General features: G+C 37.0%; 1 pseudogene; it reads left to right on the forward strand.

The window, feature by feature from the left end:
- The first annotated feature begins 3699 nt into the window (after positions 1-3699).
- On the forward strand, positions 3700-4354 carry LOC103266516 (annotated as a pseudogene).
- Positions 4355-22852: the final 18498 nt, after the last annotated feature.

The raw sequence follows: 22852 nt of genomic DNA on the forward strand, positions 1-22852 counted from the left end.
ATATTTTAAAGATCACAACATAATGATAAAAAGTTCATCCATAAACAAGAAATATCCATTCTAAACATACATGCACCCAACATAGGTGCACCAACTTTCATAAAGCAGCTTCTTGACAAACAGTTCTACTTCCTTTTTTATTTTCCAATTTTCCTCCCTTTTTTATTTTCCAATCTACCTACTCTTGGTCTCAATTAATAAACCTCTTTGTTGCGGCCTCTACCAGTTGGCTAGCATTTATGCCAGCAAAGCCCTTTAACTTCTGTAATTTGTGCTGGATGTCTCCCTGAGCTTGACTTACAAAGGCTGCATTAATCATTCACTGATTTTCAACTGCCTCTGGGTCAAAGGGAGTGTAAAGACGGAATGTCTCACATAGACTCTCATAAAACTGACTGGGAATCTCTTTGGGACTTTGGAGGACCTCAGGTTTTATTCATATTTATGGTCTTTTTTCCTCCTTCCTTCATACTACCCAAAAGGGTCTCTTGATAACGTTCAAGCATTTGAAATTCATGGCCATCATTGTGGTCCCATTGGGGGTTTTTCTCAGGGAAATGACTTTTGGCATATGCTTGTAAGTTCAGTGTTCCTTCAGGTGCATGCGCCTCTAGCCATTTTAAAGTAGCCTGAGTAATGCAAAGACATTCTTCAGTGTTAAACAAAGAGAAGCTGGCAGCATTCAGTTCAAGTGGACTTGAGGAGCTGAATGATGGACTGCCTCAGCATATGAGGGGGTGTGATGTTTCCAATTCAGAAGGTCAGTGGTGGTAAAAAGCTGATATATAAAAGTATGCTATTCCTCCTTGGATTTGGCTGTCTGGATTGTAGTATAGGGGCCCTCTAGTTTCCCTTAACAGCAGTTGTAAATCCTTTTGACATCCATGGGGAGGGGGACTGTCAGCAATGTTTCCCTGGTGCCTTCCTGCAGGGGTGTAAGGAGTTAACACTGGTGGCTCTGGAGTAGTTGCTGCCTGGGGCATTTCAAGTGACCTTGGGGAAGGGGTGGATTCTGGTCTGAGGCCAATCTCCTATGTGTCTTCGGTTGCAGCAATTGCAGGGGGCACAGGTGGCAATGAGGGGTACAGTGGCATGTAAGGCCAGGGGAGGGGGTCTCCTCAGTTTCCTCAGACAGAAAGGGTTTTTTTGACTCTGTTCAGCACCTTGAGGGAGCTATTGCTTGGGCCAGCATTATTCTACAGCTGGTTTTTAGACAGACTTTTATCCAAGGTGGGTGAGAGAGGACTACATCTTGCCAATAGTCAACATAGGGAAACTGGTCTGGGTGACCTGGATCCCTCACAATGACGTCAAATACCTTACTATCTAGTCTCCTGTCTAGCAACCCCTCAGAAAGCTACCCCACCCCAAACAAAGGCCAATTTACTTCACAGAGGGTTCAAAGCTTTCTGGGAGTTAATTTAATACTGCAATTCCCTGAATATCCCTTTTTGAATTTCTTTACCATGCATTCTAAGGGGGTAAGCTTATTCTAATTGCCACCCATTTTCTCCCACTAAAAGATGACAATCACATACAAGGTGGGAAGGAATAGGGTTTTAAGGAGATTGGACAGCAGCTTTGCCCTTCTCCAGTCATACCCCTTGTGGGGATATTTCGGGTGTCTTCTCACAATAGGCAAGTCGGTATAACCCCCCAACCAAGTTTCAGTCCCACTACAGGACTTACTCCCACCATTTAGTCATATGAAGGTCACCACTGCCCTGGAATCTACTCCCGCCATTTAGCCATGTGAAAGTCACCACTGGAACCAGATCAGGGCTACAGCATTCACTTAGTCACTAGGTGGCATCTCATTCACTCATATTCACACGTCTCCAACCCACCACCTAGTGCCTTAGAGTTACGGTTTTGTCCCTCTGTGGGACTACTCAGGCAACTCTGGGAGGTGATCAGACTCCCCTTCTGCCTCTTAAGGGCAGGTCTACTAAATTGAACCTGGGTTTTTACCAATCTGATGGGCGTGGCTCCCTTGACTTGTTCCTGAACCTCACCGGGTTCCATTGTGCTCCCAAGGTCCTCACCCCAGCACACTGGGAGTGCTGGTCCCCTATGGATCAAATGGTCTGCTGGCACCAGGTGAGGTCACCCTCCTGGCATCCTAGGGGCCGTACCCCATGACAAGGGAGGTGGAAACACTGTCTCCACCTCTCACTTCTTGGCCAACACACCAGAAATGCAGCGGGATTTTACAGAGAGAGAGTTGGGACGCTGATGTCAGGAAGCAGCTTTATTTGTGCCAGCACCAGCTCAGCAGATTCATATCCAAAGGCTGAGCCCTGAGCAAAGGGGGACATTATCTTTTATACAATTTTAATTTCCTTGTTTCCCCGATAAGGCTTATGTATTAGTAACTTATTGGTTAATTGGGTATTTCGTAGCTCAAGGTTACAGCAGAGTTGCACATGTGCACTATAGATGGGGCCACATCTCAAAAGTCATTCACCCTGATCAAGTAGGCTTCATTCCTGGGATGCAGGTCTGGTTCAACATTCGCAAGACCATAAGCATAATTAAATACATCAACAGATGTAAAAACAAAAACCGCATGATTTTGTCATTAGACATGGAAAAGGTTTTGATAAAATCCAGCACCCCTTCTTGATAAAAACCCCCAAACATCTAGGAATAGATGGAACATACCTCAAAATAGTAGGAGCCATCAATGAGAAATCCACAGCCAGCATACTGCTAAATAGACAAAAATTGAAACGATTTCCCCTGAAAATCAGAACAAGACAAGGATGCCCACTCTCATCCCTCCTTTTCAACATAGTTTTGGAAATCCTAGCTAGAGTAATTAGACAAGAGAAGGAAATCATGGGTATCCAAATATTAAAAGAGGAAGTCAAATTATCCCTCTTTGTAGACGACATGATTCTATATCTTGAAAACCCAAGCGATACTGCCAAAATCCTCCTTGCACTGATAAAGGACTTTGGCAAAGTCTCAGGGTATAAAATCAATGTGCAAAAGACAGTTTTATTCCTGTACACTAACAATAAACAGAAATCCAAATAAAAAGCATAATCCCATGCATAATAGCCACAAAAAAAGTGAAATACCTTGGCATCTTCCTAACCAAAGATTTGAAAGACCTTTACAATGAAAACTACAAAACACTGCTCAAAGAAATCAAAGATGACATGAACAAATGGAAAAATATTCCATGCTCATGGATTGAAAGAATCAACATTGTTAAGATGTGTGTTCTACCCAAGGCAAGTTATAGATTTAAAACAATACCCATTAAATTACCACCAGCATTCTTCTCAGACCGAGAAATGACAATACAGGAATTCATATGGAAATGACCACGAATAGCCAAAACAATCCTCAGCAAAAAGTGGGAGGTATCATATTCCCAGACTTTAAACTTTATTATAAAGCTACAATAATCAAAACAGGTTGGTACATGAACAGACATATAGACCAATGGAACAGGACAGATATTCCAGAAGCAAAACCTCAATTTCTCAACCAACTCATCTTCTACAAAGCCTACACCAATATCAATGCGGATAGGAGAACCTATTCAGTAAATGGTGCTGGGGAAACTGGCTGATCACATGCAGATGATTAAAACAAGACCCCTGCCCCTCACTGTACACAAAAATCAACTCTCAATGAATCAAGGACCTAAACATAAAACCTCGCTTTCGGTTTTTGGTTCGGCGGAGGCTCAGGTGCAACTTTCTTCTGTCGTCTGGAATCCAGGTTCATCCGACACCAGCCGCCTCCATGATGCTGCCCAAGTTCGACCCCAACGAGATCAAAGTCGTGTACCTGAGGTGCACCGGAGGCGAGGTCGACGCTACGTCTGCGCTGGCCCCCAAGATCGGCGCCCTGGGTCTGTCTCCAAAAAGGGTTGGTGATGACATCGCCAAGGCAACCGGTGACTAGAAAGGTCTGAGGATTACAGTGAAACTGACCATTCAGAACAGACAGGCCCAGATTGAGGTGGTACCTTCTGCCTCTGCCCTGATCATTAAAGCCTTCAAGGAACCACCGAGAGGCAGAAAGAAACAGAAGAACATTAAACACAGTGGGAACATCACTTTTGATGAGATTGTCAACATTGCCCGACAATTGCGACACCGGTCTCTAGCTAGAGAACTCTCTGGAACCGACAAATGCGACACAGGTCTCTAGCTAGAGAACTCTCTGGAACTATTAAAGAGATCCTGGGGACTGCTCAGTCTGTGGACTGCAATGTTGATGGCCGCCACCCCCATGATATCATAGATGACATCAATAGTGGCGCAGTGGAATGCCCCGCTAGTTAAGAAGCAAGAAGGAAATATATTTCAATAAAAGGTCATTTGACAACTAGAAAAAACAAAACAAAACATGAAACCTCAAACTATAAGAACTTTAGAATATGCAGGAGACATCCTTATGGAAATTGGAATTGGCAATGAATTCCTGATCAAAACCTCAAGTGCCCATGCCATAAAAGACAAGATAACAAGTGGGACCTCATCAAACTGACAAGCTTCTGCAAAGCCAAAGAAACCATCAAGAGAGCAGGAAGACAGCCCCCAGACTGGGAAAAAATATTGGCAACTGTATATCTGACAAAGGCCTAACATCTAGGATCTACAAGGAATTCATACATGCAAAAAACAAAAAAACAAAAAAACCCAGCCCCATTAGAAAGTGGACAAAAGATATGAATAGACAGTTCTCAAAAGAAGACATAAAGCAATGAACAGATACACTAAAAAACGCTCAGCCTCACTAGTCCATCAAAGAAATGCAAATTAAAACCACCCTGAGATATCACCTAACTCCAGTCAGAATGGTCATCATAAATAATTCAAAAAACAACAGATACTGGAGAGAATGCAGGGAAAAGGGAACACTTCCATACTGTTGGTGGGAGTGTAAACTAATACAACCTCTGTGGAAAACAGTTTGGCGAATCCTAAAAGATCTAAAAATCGACCTTCCATACAACCCCGCAATCCCCCTACTGGGTATATACCAGGAGGAACTCAAATCCCTCTATGAAAAAGATACTTACATGTGCATGTTTATTGCAACATTATTCACAATAGCAAAAATATGGAACCAACCATGCTGCTCATCAAAAGAAGACTGGATAAAAAAAATTGGCACATATACATGATGGAATATTATGTAGCAATAAAAAAGGACAAAATTATGAACTTTGTAGCAACTTGGATGGACTTAGAACCTATAATAGTGGGTGATGTATTACAGAAACAAAGAACTGAGTATCACATTTTCTCACTCATTAGTGGACCTTGAAAAATTATCATAATACTGTAAGGAAAGGATGGCAGTAGTGGGAAACTGCCAGGGGAGGGAGGGTACACCTCATCAACCAAAGTACCTTCATAAAGAGCATTTGTATACTATTTTATTTTTAAAATAAAAATAAATAAACCTTGCATTGTTGTTTTCAAGTTCTCCATTAGAGACAAAAAAGCAAACAAAAACAATGAAACTATTTTTGTCCCCATAAAAATTGCATTAAATGTATCACATGTTTTAAATAACTTAGGTCACTTGAATATCTTTAACCTCTGGATGCATAATGTACCCTCCTAAGTTATTTGATACATTGGCTGCAATCCTAATTAAGGCGCCATAGCTCCAAGGAAAGCCAGTGCTTTGAGAAGGAGGTAGATCAAATCAGGCCTTGTTATGTCAAAACAAGTAAGGTCTACCACAAATATAGTTCTAGTTTCTTCTGAACAGTATATTTCCTTTAAAAAATCATATTTTTAAATTTTAAACATTTTATCTTTATTTCTAAGGATCCACTGAGTTTATATTTGTGAGTCCAGTGAATTTATTCTGCAAGTTTGGGTTATTTTCAGAGAGTACATCTGTCTCAATTTACTGAGAGCTGCTTCCTCTAATCTCTTTTGTGGATCTAGATTCTGGCTTGAATGATAATAGTTTTGACTTCTAGCAGAGGCAGCTGGGTACTAGCATTACATATGGTGTTCCAAGGAATAGGTCAGTGTGGGGATTATTCATGCTTTGGATGAATATCCTGTAACTAGACATATATTGTACATATATTAAAAAATAATGTTTTAAGAAAATCTATTAAAGATATCTATTGATGTATATAATAAAATTAGAAGTTTTTTCTTAAGATGTATTGTGTAAAGTTAGAAAAGTAGTTTCATTTTTTAAACAAAATATAATCTCATTAACAGTTAAAACTGTAACTTTGTGCTTCATCCTATTTTTGCTGAGTCAAATATTTAATAGCTACTATGATTATTCATTTTTGCTCAATCTCACCCCATGTAATCTAGCCAAACTTTCCTGATTTAAAAAAGCTATTGAAAAAAATTTTAAAATTGTATTTTCGTGTGATGAATGTTTGATTCTATTTCTTTATTACTTTAAAATACTCACTTTGACACTGGCACACTTTTTTATTTGGCCATGAAATGTTCGCATTGCGCATGCAATGGAGAATATTATTTTCTACCCATTAAGATATGCTCTGTGAAAGAAAATATACGCTATATGCCTCAAACACACCAATAAAGCTTTTATAAGATCAAAGTAAACATTTATATATGAAATTTTACTTCTCAACCATGATGACACTTATGTTTTAAAAACTGGGTATTAAAAGCAAATATAAATGCATGTGTGAGGAAGAAAATGAACTTTTTCATTGAGGAAATGATGACGCAAGGGATTGATACTCACCTCTCGGTCACCAGGTTGAATCTAATCCAGGTGAATATTGACTGGAAGTTGCTGCCATCTGACAGCTATGTGGTGATTTGTGTGTACTAGTTTGCTGGTAATAATCTTAATAAAGAAGAATTAACAACCTAAAAGTTGCCACTGCAATTACCATTAAATGGTATCCTTCTTAGCAGCATCATTATATTAAAATGGCAAACTTTCATTCTCTAAACCTAACTAGTTGGAGAAAAATAAGAAAAGTGAAAAGTGCCATTTTCTATTTGGGGAGCAATAGAAGGCCAAAAACTGAAAGAAACCACCTCACTGAACTTGCATCCATCCATTTACTCATCAAATTTTGGGCCTCATATTATAGCTACAAGGGAAAAAAGAAATAGAATAATGAAACAGTTGCAGGTTCTGTTTTCTGGTGACTTATAATCTACTAAAGGGAGATAGAACATGTACACAGGCAGCTATAGTATAAGGAAAAAGGATACATATGCCTTCAAAGAGAATAAATAAAATAGACTTCCCAGCACTTAGACTTGTGATGTGGGGGGATTTGGGCAGATGGAGAGGTAAAGAGGGAACACAAAAATAAACCAAGAAAATCCATTTATAGCCGCACTTCTCATGAACCATAAATTTATTTAACTCATTAATTCTTATTTTTTGCATTATTAAACTTGCATATTATTAAATATGGACTTCTTAACAATAAAAATGTAAATATTATTGAGTCACACACACCTCCATTCTACATGAAACAGAAATAAACAAGTTCACACGGAAACCAGATTCTAGCAAATAAAAAATAATAATCTTTAGGACATTATACCTAAAACACACACTCACCAAAACGAATGAACATTGTATAGAATATAACTAAAGGTTATTTTCACTCAGCATCATTTAATTTCATCAATAATATTTTCATAAGTACTAATTTATAAAAATATATCTGAATGATGGTTCATTTACATCATGTGCTGTGCAAAACATTGTCATGAGCTAGATGACTTTCTTATGATAAAGAAAACCAATTTTTCATCACAGTGAATCAATAAACATATTTCAGTTTGGAATAAGTACTGAATCTCAGTAATGAAAAGACTTAGAGTAGTCAAAAAAAGGCGGGGGTGGGAACCTACAAGTTTTCAACCTGGCAGGTAAAAGTCTCTTAGCATGCCTCACCCATCCAAACATGAAATACTGTGAAAAGATCAACACAGTGAACCCAAATTCATGAAGAAAAATGGATATTCATCAGAACGGCAAAGGACACTCCAAACCTCCAGGAGGAGAAAGCAGGGGAACAACCTCTGTGGCAGGCAGCACTCAGCACTTAGTAAAGAAAGTAAGTACAACCCTGGAACACAGGAACACAGGGCAAGACTGAAAACTCCTTCCGAGAAATACCTTTTCATCTGCTTAATCCAGGCCATGGGAGAACACCCATTTCTCCAAGGCCCTGTAACTGTCTCAGGGGAAGGTCAAGAGTTGCTGAGAAGGAAAGACACTCAGTAAAGTTTTAGGTGTTCTCTCAAATCTGGGACTGTGAGGAGGACACCATTTTTGACTCAGGACCATTGTCTCAGCAAGGACAAATGTTGCAGGCAATTCAATCTCCTCCCAGAGATGAGAGTGCTTGCTCTGGAGTAGGAGAGGGAAACTCTCAGAACCAGAGAAAGGTGGGGATTGCGGCGATTGAAGGATTTGGAGTTGGATCTGGGCACATCCCTGCTGCAGGCTGGGAGTGGAGGACATGTCAAATCCATGTTTCCTCCCAAGAAGAGAGCCAGGGTCAGATCTGTGGTGACCCAGAATCAGTCTCTGTGTGTCATTGCCAGGCACCCCACCCCATTGTCTAGGTAGTTACATAAGATGGTCTAGTAACACTGAGGAACACCAGAATCAAAAGGTAAGACCCTAGAAGGGATCCCATGCCCACACTCCAGAAACTGCAGCCTGAGCAGAAGGAAAGTTTCCATAGCATTCATTTCTATAAACAGCAGGTCCTGCAACCAACAGCAGTTTTGAAATCCAGAACTATTCAGCAAACACCACTGCTAAGAGCCCCAGCCTCTCTCCTCAGACTAGTTGAGGCAGTGTGCCCCAGAAACACTCAGGACAAGGAAAGTCCCCTCTCCAACACATCTGGGAATGCAGTCTAAGTAGCAGGGGACCAGCAAGAGGGACCTCATCCTTCCGCACTTGAGTCAGCAGCCTGGGTGGTAGAGTTCCTGATCTGGGTAGTAAGCTTAAAGCCAGGGTTAGCTTCAAGACCCAGAATTGAGCTGCAGCTGGCATTGCAGAGGCCACAGCTTGCTCCTAGTCTGTCAAGGAAATATATCCCTCTACTACCAAGAGTCAAGCAGCCCCCATTTCTACACACCTGGATTAGTAGCTTAAGCTACTCCACCCTCTGTACACAGTGATCCTTGTGCAATGAGGACCCCTGTGATCCATGCCCAACACACCCAAACACTTTGAGTAGGAGTCTGAGCCACTTTTTCGTGCAGGGCACAGTCCTTGTGTTATGGTACTCTCTCTGCTCAGTACCCAGATATATCCCCAGGCCTGGAGCTCCCACTCTTCTAGATTAACTTAGGCTGCCCTCCCCTTCCTGAGCAGAGAACTTGAGGCAGTGGAGGTCCCCTAATACCTCACTTAGGCATACTTCTTGGTACTCAGAGGCTGCACACCACACCCTGCCTCAGAGCTGGTGCCTGTGCCTGCTGTAGGTGGATGCATGTGTGGGCCTTCCCATGTTTCTTCCCTCCTCAGTACTGAACTGGCAGCATAGTGCATTCTGCAGATCAGCATACTGCTGAGACAATAGAGAGTTTCTTTCAGTAAACGAGGATCATATAAATACCCACCCACATCAGCAGTAGCCAGCTTTTACCCATAGGCACCATCTACTGACCTGAAGGTTGAACAACACAACACAGCAGGTAATTTGCTAACACCAGCACACACTGCTGAGGAGCATGATAAGCCTCCTGAGAACCTCACACCAGAGCCGCACAGGAGGCAGCAAGCCTATTACATCACTATTACAACCAACACTCAGGAAAGCCTACATGTACAGGTGACTTGTATCAAAGAAACTCATACAGATCACCCATTATAGTTCATCCAGATGATAATGAACCAGAGAAACAACTCTGAAAGTGTGAAAAAACAGAGTGTTACCCTTCCTAAAGAGCACATCAACTCTTCAACAACAGACCCTAACCAAAATGAAATGCCTGAAATGTCAGGTAAAAAATTCAGAATATTGATTATAAAGAAGCTCAACAAGATCAGGAGAAAGCTGATAACCAACACAAAAAAAATTAGCAGAACAATTCAGGAGGTGAAAGGAGAGATTGACAACTTTCTTTAAAATGAATTAAAAAACTCAATGATAGAGATACAAAACGCAGTGCAAAGGTTTAGCAGTAGGCTAGACCAAGTGTAAGAAAGGATCGCAGAGCTGAAAGACTCTACTGCAAAGGTTTAGCAGTAGGCTAGACCAAGTGTAAGAAAGGATCGCAGGTTCTTTGAATCAACTCAGTCAGACAGAAAATAATGAAAAAAAGAAAGTCAATAAGATATATGGGATTATATAAAACTACAAAACCTATGAATCATAACCATTCCAGAGGGTGAAGAAGTTAAATTTTAAAAGTATGGAAATATATTCAAGGAAAAAGTTCAAGAAAACTCCCCTAGTCATGAGAGAGATCTAGATATCCAGATACGAGAAACTCAAGAAATTCTACAAGATACTTTGCCAGAAGAACTTCCCCCAAGCATATACTTGTCAGATTCTCCAATATCAACATGAAAGAAAATATCCTAAGAGCAAAAAGTGAGACATGATCAATCACTTATAAGAAAGACTAAGTGAAAACTTCTCAGCAGAAACACTGCAAACAAGAAGCAAATGGGGGCCTATCTTCAACATCCTTAAAGAATTGCCAACCAAGAATTTTATATTCAGCCAAACTAAGCTTCAGAAAAGAAGAAAAAATAAAGTCTTTTCCTGACAAACACAGGGAATTTGTCACCACTAAACCAGCTTTACAAGATGTGCTCATAAAAATTAAAAAACTTGGAAACAGCCAGGCTCAGTGGCTCAGCCTGTAATCCCGTGCCTTTGGGAGGCTGAGGTGAGTGGATTGCCTGAGCCCACGGGTTCGAGACTCGCCTGGGCAGTGAGACCTCATCTCTACAATAAATCAAAAAAATCAGCCAGGCATGGTAACGCATGCCTGTGATTCCGGCTACTGGAAAGGCTGAGGCGGAGGATCGCCAGAGCCCAGCAGGTCGAGGCTGCGGTGGCCGGGAGTGGCCACTGCCCTCCAGTCTGGGTGACTGAGTGAGACTCCAACTCAAAACAAAAAACAAAAAAAACTTGGAAACAAAATAATGAATTTCACTGTCTTAAAAAATCACACAAGTACAAAACTCACAGAATCAATACAATATACATTTTTATCCCCACAGCAGCTAGCTTACAATACTGGAGTGGGAGAAAAATCTCACATATCCATGTTAACCCTGAACATAAATGATCTAGATGCCCTCCCTTAAAATAATCAGAGTGGTAGCCAGGCTCGGTGGCTCAGCCTGTAATCCCGCGCCTTTGGGAGGCTGAGGTGAGTGGATTGCCTGAGCCCGTGGGTTCGAGACCCACCTGGGCAGCAAGACTTCATCTCTACAATAAATCAAAAAATCAGCCGGGCGTGGTAGCACATCCCTGTAATTCCGGCTACTTGGAAGGCTGAGGTGGAAGGATCGCCGGAGCCCAGCAGGTCAAGGCTGCGGTGGCCGGGAGCGGCCACTGCACTCCAGTCTGGGCGACAGAGTGAGACTCCAACTCAAAAAAAAAAAAGAATCAGAGTGGCATGCTGGACTAAAACGCAAGACCCAACCACATGCTGTCTTCAAGAGACCCACTTTTGGTCAAAGATAATCACAGACTCAAAGTAATTGGGTGGAAAAAGATATATAAGTGAATGGAAAACAAAGATGAGCAGGAGTCGCTATTCTCATATCAGATAATTCAGATTTCAAATCAAAATCAGTAAATTAAAAAAAGACATACATGGGCATTTGTAAAGATGAAGACTGCAATCTGACAAAAAAGATTTAACTATCTTAAACATGTACACACTGAACACCAGCTCACCCAAATGCATGAAGCAAACACTACTTGACTGAAGCAAACATACTGATAACAATACAATAATAGTGGTAACATCAACACCCCACTGACATCACTAGAAAAATCATCAAAGCAGAAAATTAACAAACAATCTGGACTATAAACAATTGGACCTAACAGACATCTACAAAACTTTCTACCCAATAACCACAGAATATACATTCTTCTCATCTTCATGTGGAACATTAAATTTTAAAGGTCTCAATTAATTTAAAAACATCAAAATTATACCAAACATCCTCTCAGAGCACAACTGAGCAAAATTATAAATCAACTCTAAGAGAAGCTCTTAAAACTACAACACTTCATGAAAACTGAACAACTCACTTTTGGGTAAACAAAATTATGGTAGAAATAAAAAAACTTGTTGAAACAAATGAAAATAATGACACAACATACCAAAACCTTGAGAACACAACAAAAACAGTTTCTAGAGGAAATTTTATAGCATTAAATACCTACATCAAAAAGATGAAGGAAATTAGCTTAACCTAGTATCTCAAGAAACTAGAAAAACAAGAACATTCTACCTGGAAATCTAAAGCTGGCAGAATAAAATAAATCAATAAATAACAAAGATCAGAGCTATTCTAAATAACATTGAGACCAAAAAAGTGATACAAAGGATCAGTGAATCTAACAGTTAGTTATTTGAAAGGATTAAAAAGCCAACAGACAACTACCTAGACTAACAAAGAAAAAAAAAGAAAAGACTCAATTTAATCAGAAACTACAGAGCCAACATAACAACTGATACCACAGAAATACAAAAGATCATCAGAAACTACTATGAACAGCTCTATGGCAACAAACTGAAAAACTTTGAGAAAATGGATAAATTCCTGGAAACATACAATCTCCAAAGATTGAACAAGGAAGAAATAAATAGACCCTAAATAGACCAAGAATGAGCAACCAAATTGAATCAGTAATAAAAAATCTTCCAGCAAGAAAGCCTAGGGTCAGAAGTATTCACAGATGATTTTTATCAGATATACAAAGAAAAGCTGATACTGAAGGTATTACCAAAAAATCAGGGAGGTGGAATTCCCCCAAAATTTATTCTATGAAACCAGTATCAAACTGATACCAAAATCAGACAAGGATACAACAACAAGAAAAAAAACCACAAGCCTATTTCCCTGATGAATATAAATACAAAAATTCTTCACAAAATACTATTAAATTGATTTCAATAGCATATAAAATAAATTTATCTATCATGACCAAGTGAGTTTTATTCCAAGTGGGTTCAATACCTGCAAATAAATTAATGTGATCCTCAACATAAACAGAAGCAAAAATAAAAACTGTATGGTCATCTCAATAGAAATAGAAAAGGCATTTTATAAAATTCAACATCTTTTCATGATAAACACCCTCAATAAATTGGGCTCCAAAGGAACATATCTCAAAATAATAAGAGCCATATATGACGAACTCAAAGCAAATGTCACACTTAATCAGGAAAAGTTGAAGACATTCTCCTTCAGAACAGAAACAAAACAGAAATATCTATTTTCACTAGTCTTATTTAACATTGTACTGGAAGTCCTAGCAAGAGGACTCTGGCAAGAGAAAGAAATAAAAGACCTTCAAATTGGCAAGGGAAAAGTCAAATATCCCTGTTCACGATACATGATTGTATACCCACAAAACCCTAAAGACTCCTCCAAGGAGCTTCTAGATCTGATAAATGACTTCAGTAAAGTCTCAGGAAACAAAGTCAGTGGATGAAAATCAGTAGTATTTCTATATGCCAATAACGTTCAAGCAGAGAATCAAATCAAGAGTTCAATCCCATTCACATTAACCATAAAAATAAAGTAAAACACCTAGAAAAAAATACTTACCTAATTAAAGAAGTGAAAGATCTCTACAAGGAGAACTGCAAAACACTGATGAAAGAAGTCATAGGTGACACAAACAAATGGAATCACTCCCCATGTTCACGAATTTAAAAAATCAATATTGTTAAAATGACCATACTGCCCAAAGCAAACTACAGATCTGATGCAATTCCAATCAAAATACCAACTTTATTCTTCACAGAACCTGAAAAAATATTAAAATATATATGAGACCAAAAAAGAGCATGAATAGCCAAAGCAAATCTAAGCAAAAAGGATAATTATGAAGGCATTATACTACTAACTTCAAAGTCTACCACAAGGCTATAGTAATCAAAACAGTATAACATTCGTACAAGAATAGACAAATAGATCAATGGAACAAAATAGAAAACCCCAAAACAAAAAGACGTACCTACAATCAACTGCTTTTTGACAAAGCTGACAAAAATAAACAATAGGTAAAGGATACCCTATTCAATAAATGATCTTGAGAAAATTGGCCAACCATATGCAGAAGAATAAAACTGGACCCCTATCTCTCACCATATACCAAGATTAACTAGAGATGAATTAAAGCCCTGAGACTATAAAAGTCCTAGAAGAAAACCTAAGAAACATTATTCTGGATATCTGAACATAAATGAACTAAACATCACCACTTAAAAGAATCAGAGTGACAAACTGGATTTAAAAACAAGACCCACCCATATGCTGCCTACATGAGACCTACCTACTGACCAGGACCTTGGCTTAGGCAAAGAATCTATGATGAAGACCTCAAAGGCATTGCAACACAAACAAAAATAAATAAATGGGTCTTAAACTAAACTAAAAAAAAAAAAACCCAAAAACAAACAAAAAACTGCACAGCAAAAGAAATAATCAACAGAGTGAACAGAAAACATACTGAATGGGTGAATGGGAGAAAATACTTGCAAATTATGCCTCAGACAAAGGGCTAATATCCAGAATCTACAAGGAACTGAAATAACTCAACATGAAAAAAGCAAATAACCCCATACAAATTAGAGCAAAGGACATGACTAGACACTTCTCAACAGAAGACACACAAGCAATCAACATGCAATGTGAAAAGATGTTCAATATGACTAATCATCAAAGAAATGCAAATTAAAATCACAACAAGATATCACCTCACACAAGTCAGAATGACTATTATTAGAAAGTCAAAGAACAACAGATATTGGCATGGTTGCAGAGAAAGGAAACACTCATTCACTGTTGGTAGGACTGTAAACTAGGGGAAGTTCTATAGAAAATAATATGAAGATTTCTCAAAGAACTAAAAATTAAATTATTGTTTGAACAGCAATCCCACCACTGGGGATCTACCCAAAGGAAAAAATACACCTGTACTCATTATGTTCATTGCAGCACTATCCACAGGAGCAAAATTATGGAATCAACTCAAGTGAGCAGTAAATATACATCATGAAATACTATGCAGCCATAAAAGAGAAAGAAATTGGGTCCTTTGCAGCATCACAGATAGAGTTGGAGATCATCATCCCTAAGTGAACTGACTCAGAAACAGAAAACCAAACACCACATGTTCTCACTTATGCAAGATGGAAGTAATAGACACTGGGGACACCAATAATGTGGGCTGCAGGGAGAGAGTTAGAGTTCAGAAATTATCTATTGAGTGCAGTGTTCACTATCTAGTGAATGGACCACCTGAGACCCAATCCCCACCACTACACAATAGGTGCATATCACAAACATGCATGCACATCTACTGAATCTAAAATAATGAGGGAAAAAGTAGTCCAAAATTCTTGTAGTCAAAATACAAAAGCATGATATAGTTAATAAACAACATAAGATCTAAATAGAGCAATAAAATACCTTAGAGTAATTGCAAACTCTCTTTCTTAGGTAATTTGTCCTTTGGGTAAGAAAAAGTTGGAATCTACTTCAATTGTGCAACTAAATGAATATGTAACCAGAAGTAAGAGATCTAACTTTTCAGAGCCTCAGATTGTCATCTATAAAATTGAATGGAGAAGAATTCACTTTTTTTAAAGAAGTAGAACTCAACTTTTTTCACACACAAAAAATTCTACCCTTAGTCTTATAAATATACTAAAGATAAACATGCAGTGTTTGTAGTTTAAACCCACTGTCTGGGTTCTTGCTGATGCTGGTACTACACCTAAAGAGCACTAGGCAGACTGAAATTCACTACTTGCAATGAAGTGAAGAAATTTGAAAAAAACAGTACTTAATAAATATTCACAGAGACATAAATTTTAGGAGAAAATTTGATAATTTGTGACAAGTGTAGAAGAATATTGCTACTTATTCTGTAAGGTTTTTAGGAGACATAATAAAATCGTATGTGCAGTATACATAGCATGGAGCTTTACAAACTGGGGGATGATCAATAAACAATTGCTCCTTCTTTTTCCTCTTCCCAAACTCGTCTCAATTGCATCATTCTTCTGCAATATTATAACTTAAGCAAGATTTTCTACTTGCAAGTGATAACAACATAACAGCTTTCAATGAGATGATTAAGCCCAGCATTCTCAAAGAAAGCAATATTGCTTCTAAAAGGGCAAAAGTTGGATATTGATGCATGAAAACAATCTTATGCTTTTTATTCATACAACACAAATATACATATGGAACATAAACATAAATACAATATATGTGTGAAAGGGCAATTAGGAAAAAAAAGTCTTTAAAAAATTCCTTGGGAAATGACTATGAAAAAAAGTTTAAAAAGCATAGGACTACATAAAAATTAGAAATTGCATTCAGAGAAACACAGAGCTGATCTTAAACCAGATGAATGTTAATTTATACATTTAACATTATCTACTAAATGCATACCATGTGTAAAACAATTTATCAGACATTATAAGGAATACAAAGATATGTGGCATAGTCCATGAACTCAAGACATTTAGAATTTATCACCATATATTAAAAGCATCAAATAATACAAAGGTTCAGGTGTTAAAAGAATGAACTTATTTTCTTGCTGGAGTGAACAGAAAGTTTTCAGAGGAGATAGTTTTCCAGTTGAATGTTGAAGAAGTATGGCTTAAGTGGTTTGATATAGAGCAGAAACATTTCAGATTGGGGGGAGGCATGAATATAGATCTAAACATAGAAAAGAGCAGGCAGAAAAGTAATAGTGAAGGATGATTTGAATTGGAGAGTCAGAATTTTACATGATAGAGCATGGGAAACCAGGATGAGGTGGAAAAGAACAAGTCTGGGGCTGGCAGATCATCAAGAGGCTATTCCTATGATGAGTATCTAGGAATGAAACAAAAATTTCTGTCCAAAGATGACAGCAATGGAAATGTTGAAGACTCAGTAGAACTTGACGATTTGTTACATGTAAGGGTGATGAGGAGAATGAAAGGAAGAAATCAAAGAACGTTAACATTTCAATTTTGGATGACTTGGAAAATAATCACATCCCCTTTATGATTCTCCATGGCTTTTCACTCCATTCTTGTCCCAACTCCATTCTTAAGGTTAGGAAAAAAGAGAGCCGCTTTTTTGCTAGGTCAGGCTGAACAAACTCTACAGATTACACCAATAGTCATCAAAACTGACTATTTCTACATACATAAGTCCATGTTTGAGTCCCAAAGAAAAATTTAGATTTATTGTAGAGATGAGGTCTAACCAAGTTGCCCAGACAGGTTTTGAACCCACGGCTCAGGCAATCCACTCACCTCGGTCTCCCAGATGCTGGGATTACAGGCTGAGTCACCGAGCCCTGAAAAATTTAATATATCCCATAGAAATACAATATTTCCTTCTCTCTTACTTTTGGATAAGTTGCCATAGCAATTTATGTTGTGGGGATGAACTCCTAAGATAGCATTCACACTTTTTAAAAAAGTCACCTGACAGATTTTGAAGACTTTTAATTATCAAATAATTATTTAAATAGTTAAACACATAATAAAACTTCATGCTACATACCCATTATAAACACTCCCATGTATAATAGAATACATATAATAACAAATACCCCTTGTATGATATGGTATAGAGAAAATGCATGCCCTATCTCAAATGATAGTTGTCCCTTTTACCTGCAGTTTTGCTTTCTGTGGTTTGTTATTTATGGTCAAGAAGTCTGAAAGTACCTGTAGGTGAGACTACAGTACAGGAAGATATTTTGAAAGATAGAGAGATCATAGTCACACAACTTTTATTATCATATATTTTTGTAATTGTTCGATTTTATTATTAGTTATTCTTGTTCATCTTTTAATGTGTCTAATTTATAAGACACAGTAGAGTTTATAATTACATTTTAACAGAGGTATGTATTCATATACCTATACCTACCATATACATACACATAAATATACATAAAATATTTATAGTTTGGTACTATCTGTGGTTTTAGGCATCTACTGAGGGTTTTGGAACATATACCCAATGGATAAGAGAGAACTACTCTACTTAGGGCATTTTACATTGAAGAGCCTACAAATGATGACAACAGTATAATCTATATGCTATATGCAATAGTAAAAAACTTATTTCCGGATACAATAATTAGTTTGAGAAAAGTGGACAATAAATATGGACCACAAAATTGAAATTATAGGAAGGTAGAGAATATTTTCTGGGCCCCAAAATTGTTTGAATCCATCTAAAAGATAGTTCTACAGTATAGATAGTGAAATAAGGCTGATAGAAGTAGATGACTGAGTTTATTGCCTCTCAAAATATAAAGTGAAGTGGCAACCTGAAATGAAAAAGTGGCAGCAGATGGTTCCAGATATAGAAAGAAAAATATCTCAGACTAGTGGGGCATAAATCTCTTAAAGATGACAAAGAAAAAGACAGGAATAAGTCTCATTGACTTTTTCATCTCATATTATTCTGCTCATTTTCTCTACTAATCCAAAACATGATATTTGAATAAAGCAATATCCAGCATATTAAATGTATTCCTCCAACATTTTTTTGATCTTCATTACTGGAAAGGTAGAAAGCATCACAGAAAAAATATAGAGAAAAATTACTTCTGTACCAGCCATCATTACCTAATGGTGGATAAATCTTCTGTCTAGATATACAATTTATTGGATGTACAGAAAAATGAAATAGGTTTACTCACAGGTGCAATCATGAATATTGACACTGATCTATGATGTTCACCTGGCACGATTCTCACAGACCTCTCCTTCTGGAATGACAAATCACAAGTTTGTCCTGTAATTTATAACAGGCCAATTACTTTTAGCCCTGTCAGTACCATTAGCTCAGTGTGTGACACCTGCACACATTGAACATTGACAGTCAGCTCTGGATGCTCCTCCTCTTCTGAGTAGGAGGTGACTGTGAAACATGCCTAGTAAATAAAGTTGATTTTGAGACTCTGACTATTAACATTTAACCCATGGCCTGTGCTCAGTTCTCAGTTCCTTTTTTATTAAATAATTAACTTTTTCATAAGAAATTCTATGTCTGTGATCCTGACCTGGGCCAAGGCTGACTATACCAGTCTCATTACTCTGTTCACTATGATAAACAAAATAGAGGCAATCAGTACTGAGTTTATATCACTCCTCAACCCTTTTTAGTCTTTTTTGGTAGAAGAGTTATCCCTACTTGCTTGAATTTAAAGAAACAGAGGCAGGAATTTTTATTTATTTTTTTTTAGCTTGACAAGAATTCGGTTTTTTCATTGTTTTCTCCACAGTACACTGATCTTTTCACTTATGTCCAACAAGTGAGTAGCAACTCTACTTGACAATCTAGGTTTTTGCATGAATGTTTGAAAGAAGATACAAGGATAATTTAAGCTCTGACTCTGTTTTTTAATATCCCTTGATCTACTACAAACTCTATGAACTTGGAAAAAGTATTTAATCATTTCTAACTCTCAATTTCTTCATCAATGAACAGATAATACTGAAAATGATTTTTTTAAAAATATTCAGTTTTAACCCAATTATAAATGATAACATTATGTACAAGAGAGAAAGCATGAAAATTAGTGAGAAAAGAATTAGCAAACAAATAAAATAAACTCAATTGACATTTGATAATACTAAGCAAAAACATGACACACAACAATAATAATTAGGGTAATGAAGATGAGGTAGATTCTTTTGGAGCAGAATAAACATTCAGTAAACATTTGAAACTTAATAATATAATTTCCACATATAGGAAATAACAGTAACTTGGCACTAACAATTATCCAAAGAACAATCATGAAGAAAAAGAAGACAGCAGGGAGAGTGGGAAGGAATTAAGACTACTTATATGTCTTTGTATGTCTGCTTACTAACTGTAAGACAATTAAATCCATTCATTAAAGTAAAATAACATTTGACAAGATAAATATTTTATTATGAAGTATTCATATTTCTGGAGATTTCATACGTGGTCTAAATTTGTGTGAATGTTTTTTGGAGAGAAACACTGAGATGTAGAGTCTACAAATACTTTCAAAAAGAAAAAGAAATTCCCATTGTTCAATAAATACTAAATAGATTAATATACTTAGACACATATTTTTCACTTTTTGTCAGAAAGATTTTAGCTCAAACACTGTACAAATAAATAAATACCTTATTGCAAAAATGGAATATATGTCATCTTTCAAACATCCATGGTTCAAGGTGCAGTACTTTTAAACATAAGATTAAAACTGTAGTAAGTACTCAAATGACTTCCAAGAATAATTTAATAACTTAATAACAGCCTTAATTAGATCATGTTCTTCCAACTCTATTTTGAATGAAATATGACCAGGTCTAAAAAGCTGGCAACCCTGAACTATTGATGGACAATATAGCAGACAGCTGACATTTCATTTCCACCATGGAGCTAACAGCCATCCCCATTCCATATCATATCCATCTTTCATAAGGCGAAAACCAAATCCATTGCTGCAAATGAATACTGTCATTATGACATTTACATGTCAAGAATTATTCAAGCTTGACTAAATCCCAAAGTCTATGCTAAATTTGTCGAACACTGTTTATCCATTTTAAGTTTGTTCTAATTCAAGTAACTCTTTGCTAGAAAAACATATCAGATCATAAAATAATTTGAAGATATAAAGCCTACTGGTAAACCGCAAAGATATTGAATATATATATATATATATCATTAGAAAATGTATAGTTTATATGAATGCTATATCTTAACAATTTCAAATTTTGTGTCTAATAATGTGCTTAATATTACAGTATAAGTTTTATGCCATAGTCTTCTTTATTTTGCTGCAGCTTCAAACAAGCATACTTTATCATGGCTCAAAAATGTATAGATATTCTGGAAATCATCTACATCAATAAGAATATTATAGGTAATGCTATGGCAACAAATTGCAGAAGAATGTCATTGTTTAACACAGTGGAAGTGCATCATTCAAACAAAGACTACATGACTCTCCGGGGCAGCTGTCCTCCATGAGACAGCTTAATATTTCTGATGTCTGCAGTCCTGTGGCACCTTTACCTCGATATGTGCTTCTGCGGTCCCTATGGAGGGGAAGAATCCTGTGAAATAAAATTGATACCCATCATTTCAGCTTTCATGTCATTACTCAAAGAAATCAGGACCACTCCTAGCTTCGGGGGACACAATTGTATTCTAGAATGGAGAAAAAACAGAAATATTAGTAAGCAATAAAAATTTTTTACCACATCATCTAATCCAATACTTTCACTTTCTGGCTAATCAAACTGAGACCCAGACTAAGGTCATAAGACCAGCAAATAGCAGAGATGGAATCATAACATTGTTCACTAATAGATTAATCAAATTAGAATATCATGAAAATGATGACTCTTCGCTGGGTTTGGCAATAGCAGAGAAAATTTTTATATCATTTTTCGACTGAGGTTCTAAAGCAAAAATCCAAAGTGATTGTTTTAGGAGTGAAGATTGTCCAAGATTATGATAACCTCCAAGTAATGCCAGGGTAGCCACACCAAGAACAGGTAATAATAAGGACACTGGATTAAATGAATACATCTCTTAAAGGTCATATAAAGGCTAATCTTCTGTTTATAATAAATATAACTTCACTATATCCTAGAGCCAGACATAGCCCATATAACTCATTGAATACCATTCAGTTCAATGTTTGTAATACTTACCATGCTGTCTCCTGATAATAGTAAATAAATACTACTATTTACATATATAATTCAGGCTTTCAGATGTTTGAAATATTACAGACACTTTGTTTAATCTGGAAGAAAAATCGGGTTATTATTATAGTGGCTTCATTTTCTTTGCATAAGCATCACAAAACTGTTTAAACTTAAAGTTAGTCAGAATAAGATAGGCTAATTAAATCTAAACTGAATACATTTCATAGACAACCAAACAATGTCATCTGTGGCCAGAACTAAAATTTGGCACTTGAATTCTCCTCTCTTGAAATATGCACAATCTGATAAAAAGCTAAGATCTCATTTTAAAAATTAAGTGCATTATTTGAATAAAACCACTATCATAATGTCCTCAATCTGTAGAAACAAAGAAAGACACACAAATGCTGTGTGTGCACTTACTTGTTTGACTAATTTTAACAGTGTTCATTAATTTTCATTCTGGAAAATCAAAAGGTTAAAAAAAAATCACAAATAGTGAATTCCAGGAAGATATCTATATCTTGGAAATAAGATTTCTCATTCTCCAAAGTCAATTTTGGAATCTCAAATTTATTATTGAGTAATAAAAACAGCATGGTTGTAATGATGCAGAAATCTGTGGAGACATTTGGAAAACTACTGTTTTTAATAGATGCACTTGGAATAATGTTGTCACTAGACTATCACTCGCCTATTATAGTCCAAGTCGTAATATTTCATACAAGTCTGATGGATCTAAGACCATGTAATAGACATTATAAACGGTATAGAATTAAATAAGCTATAACATCCAACCTCAAATTAAAGCTAGAAACTTTATTTTATATCTCAAGATTAAAATGAGAAAAAAGCTAATTAAATGCCTGCTTAATTCTCACCCAGCGATTTACTATTTACTGTTTTATTTCAACTAGAAAAATAAAACTTTTGTCTGTTTTCCC

This window comes from Carlito syrichta, unplaced genomic scaffold (genome assembly GCF_000164805.1).
Source record: "Carlito syrichta isolate Samal-C Ts95f unplaced genomic scaffold, Tarsius_syrichta-2.0.1 Scaffold307212, whole genome shotgun sequence".
NCBI lineage: Eukaryota > Metazoa > Chordata > Mammalia > Primates > Tarsiidae > Carlito > Carlito syrichta.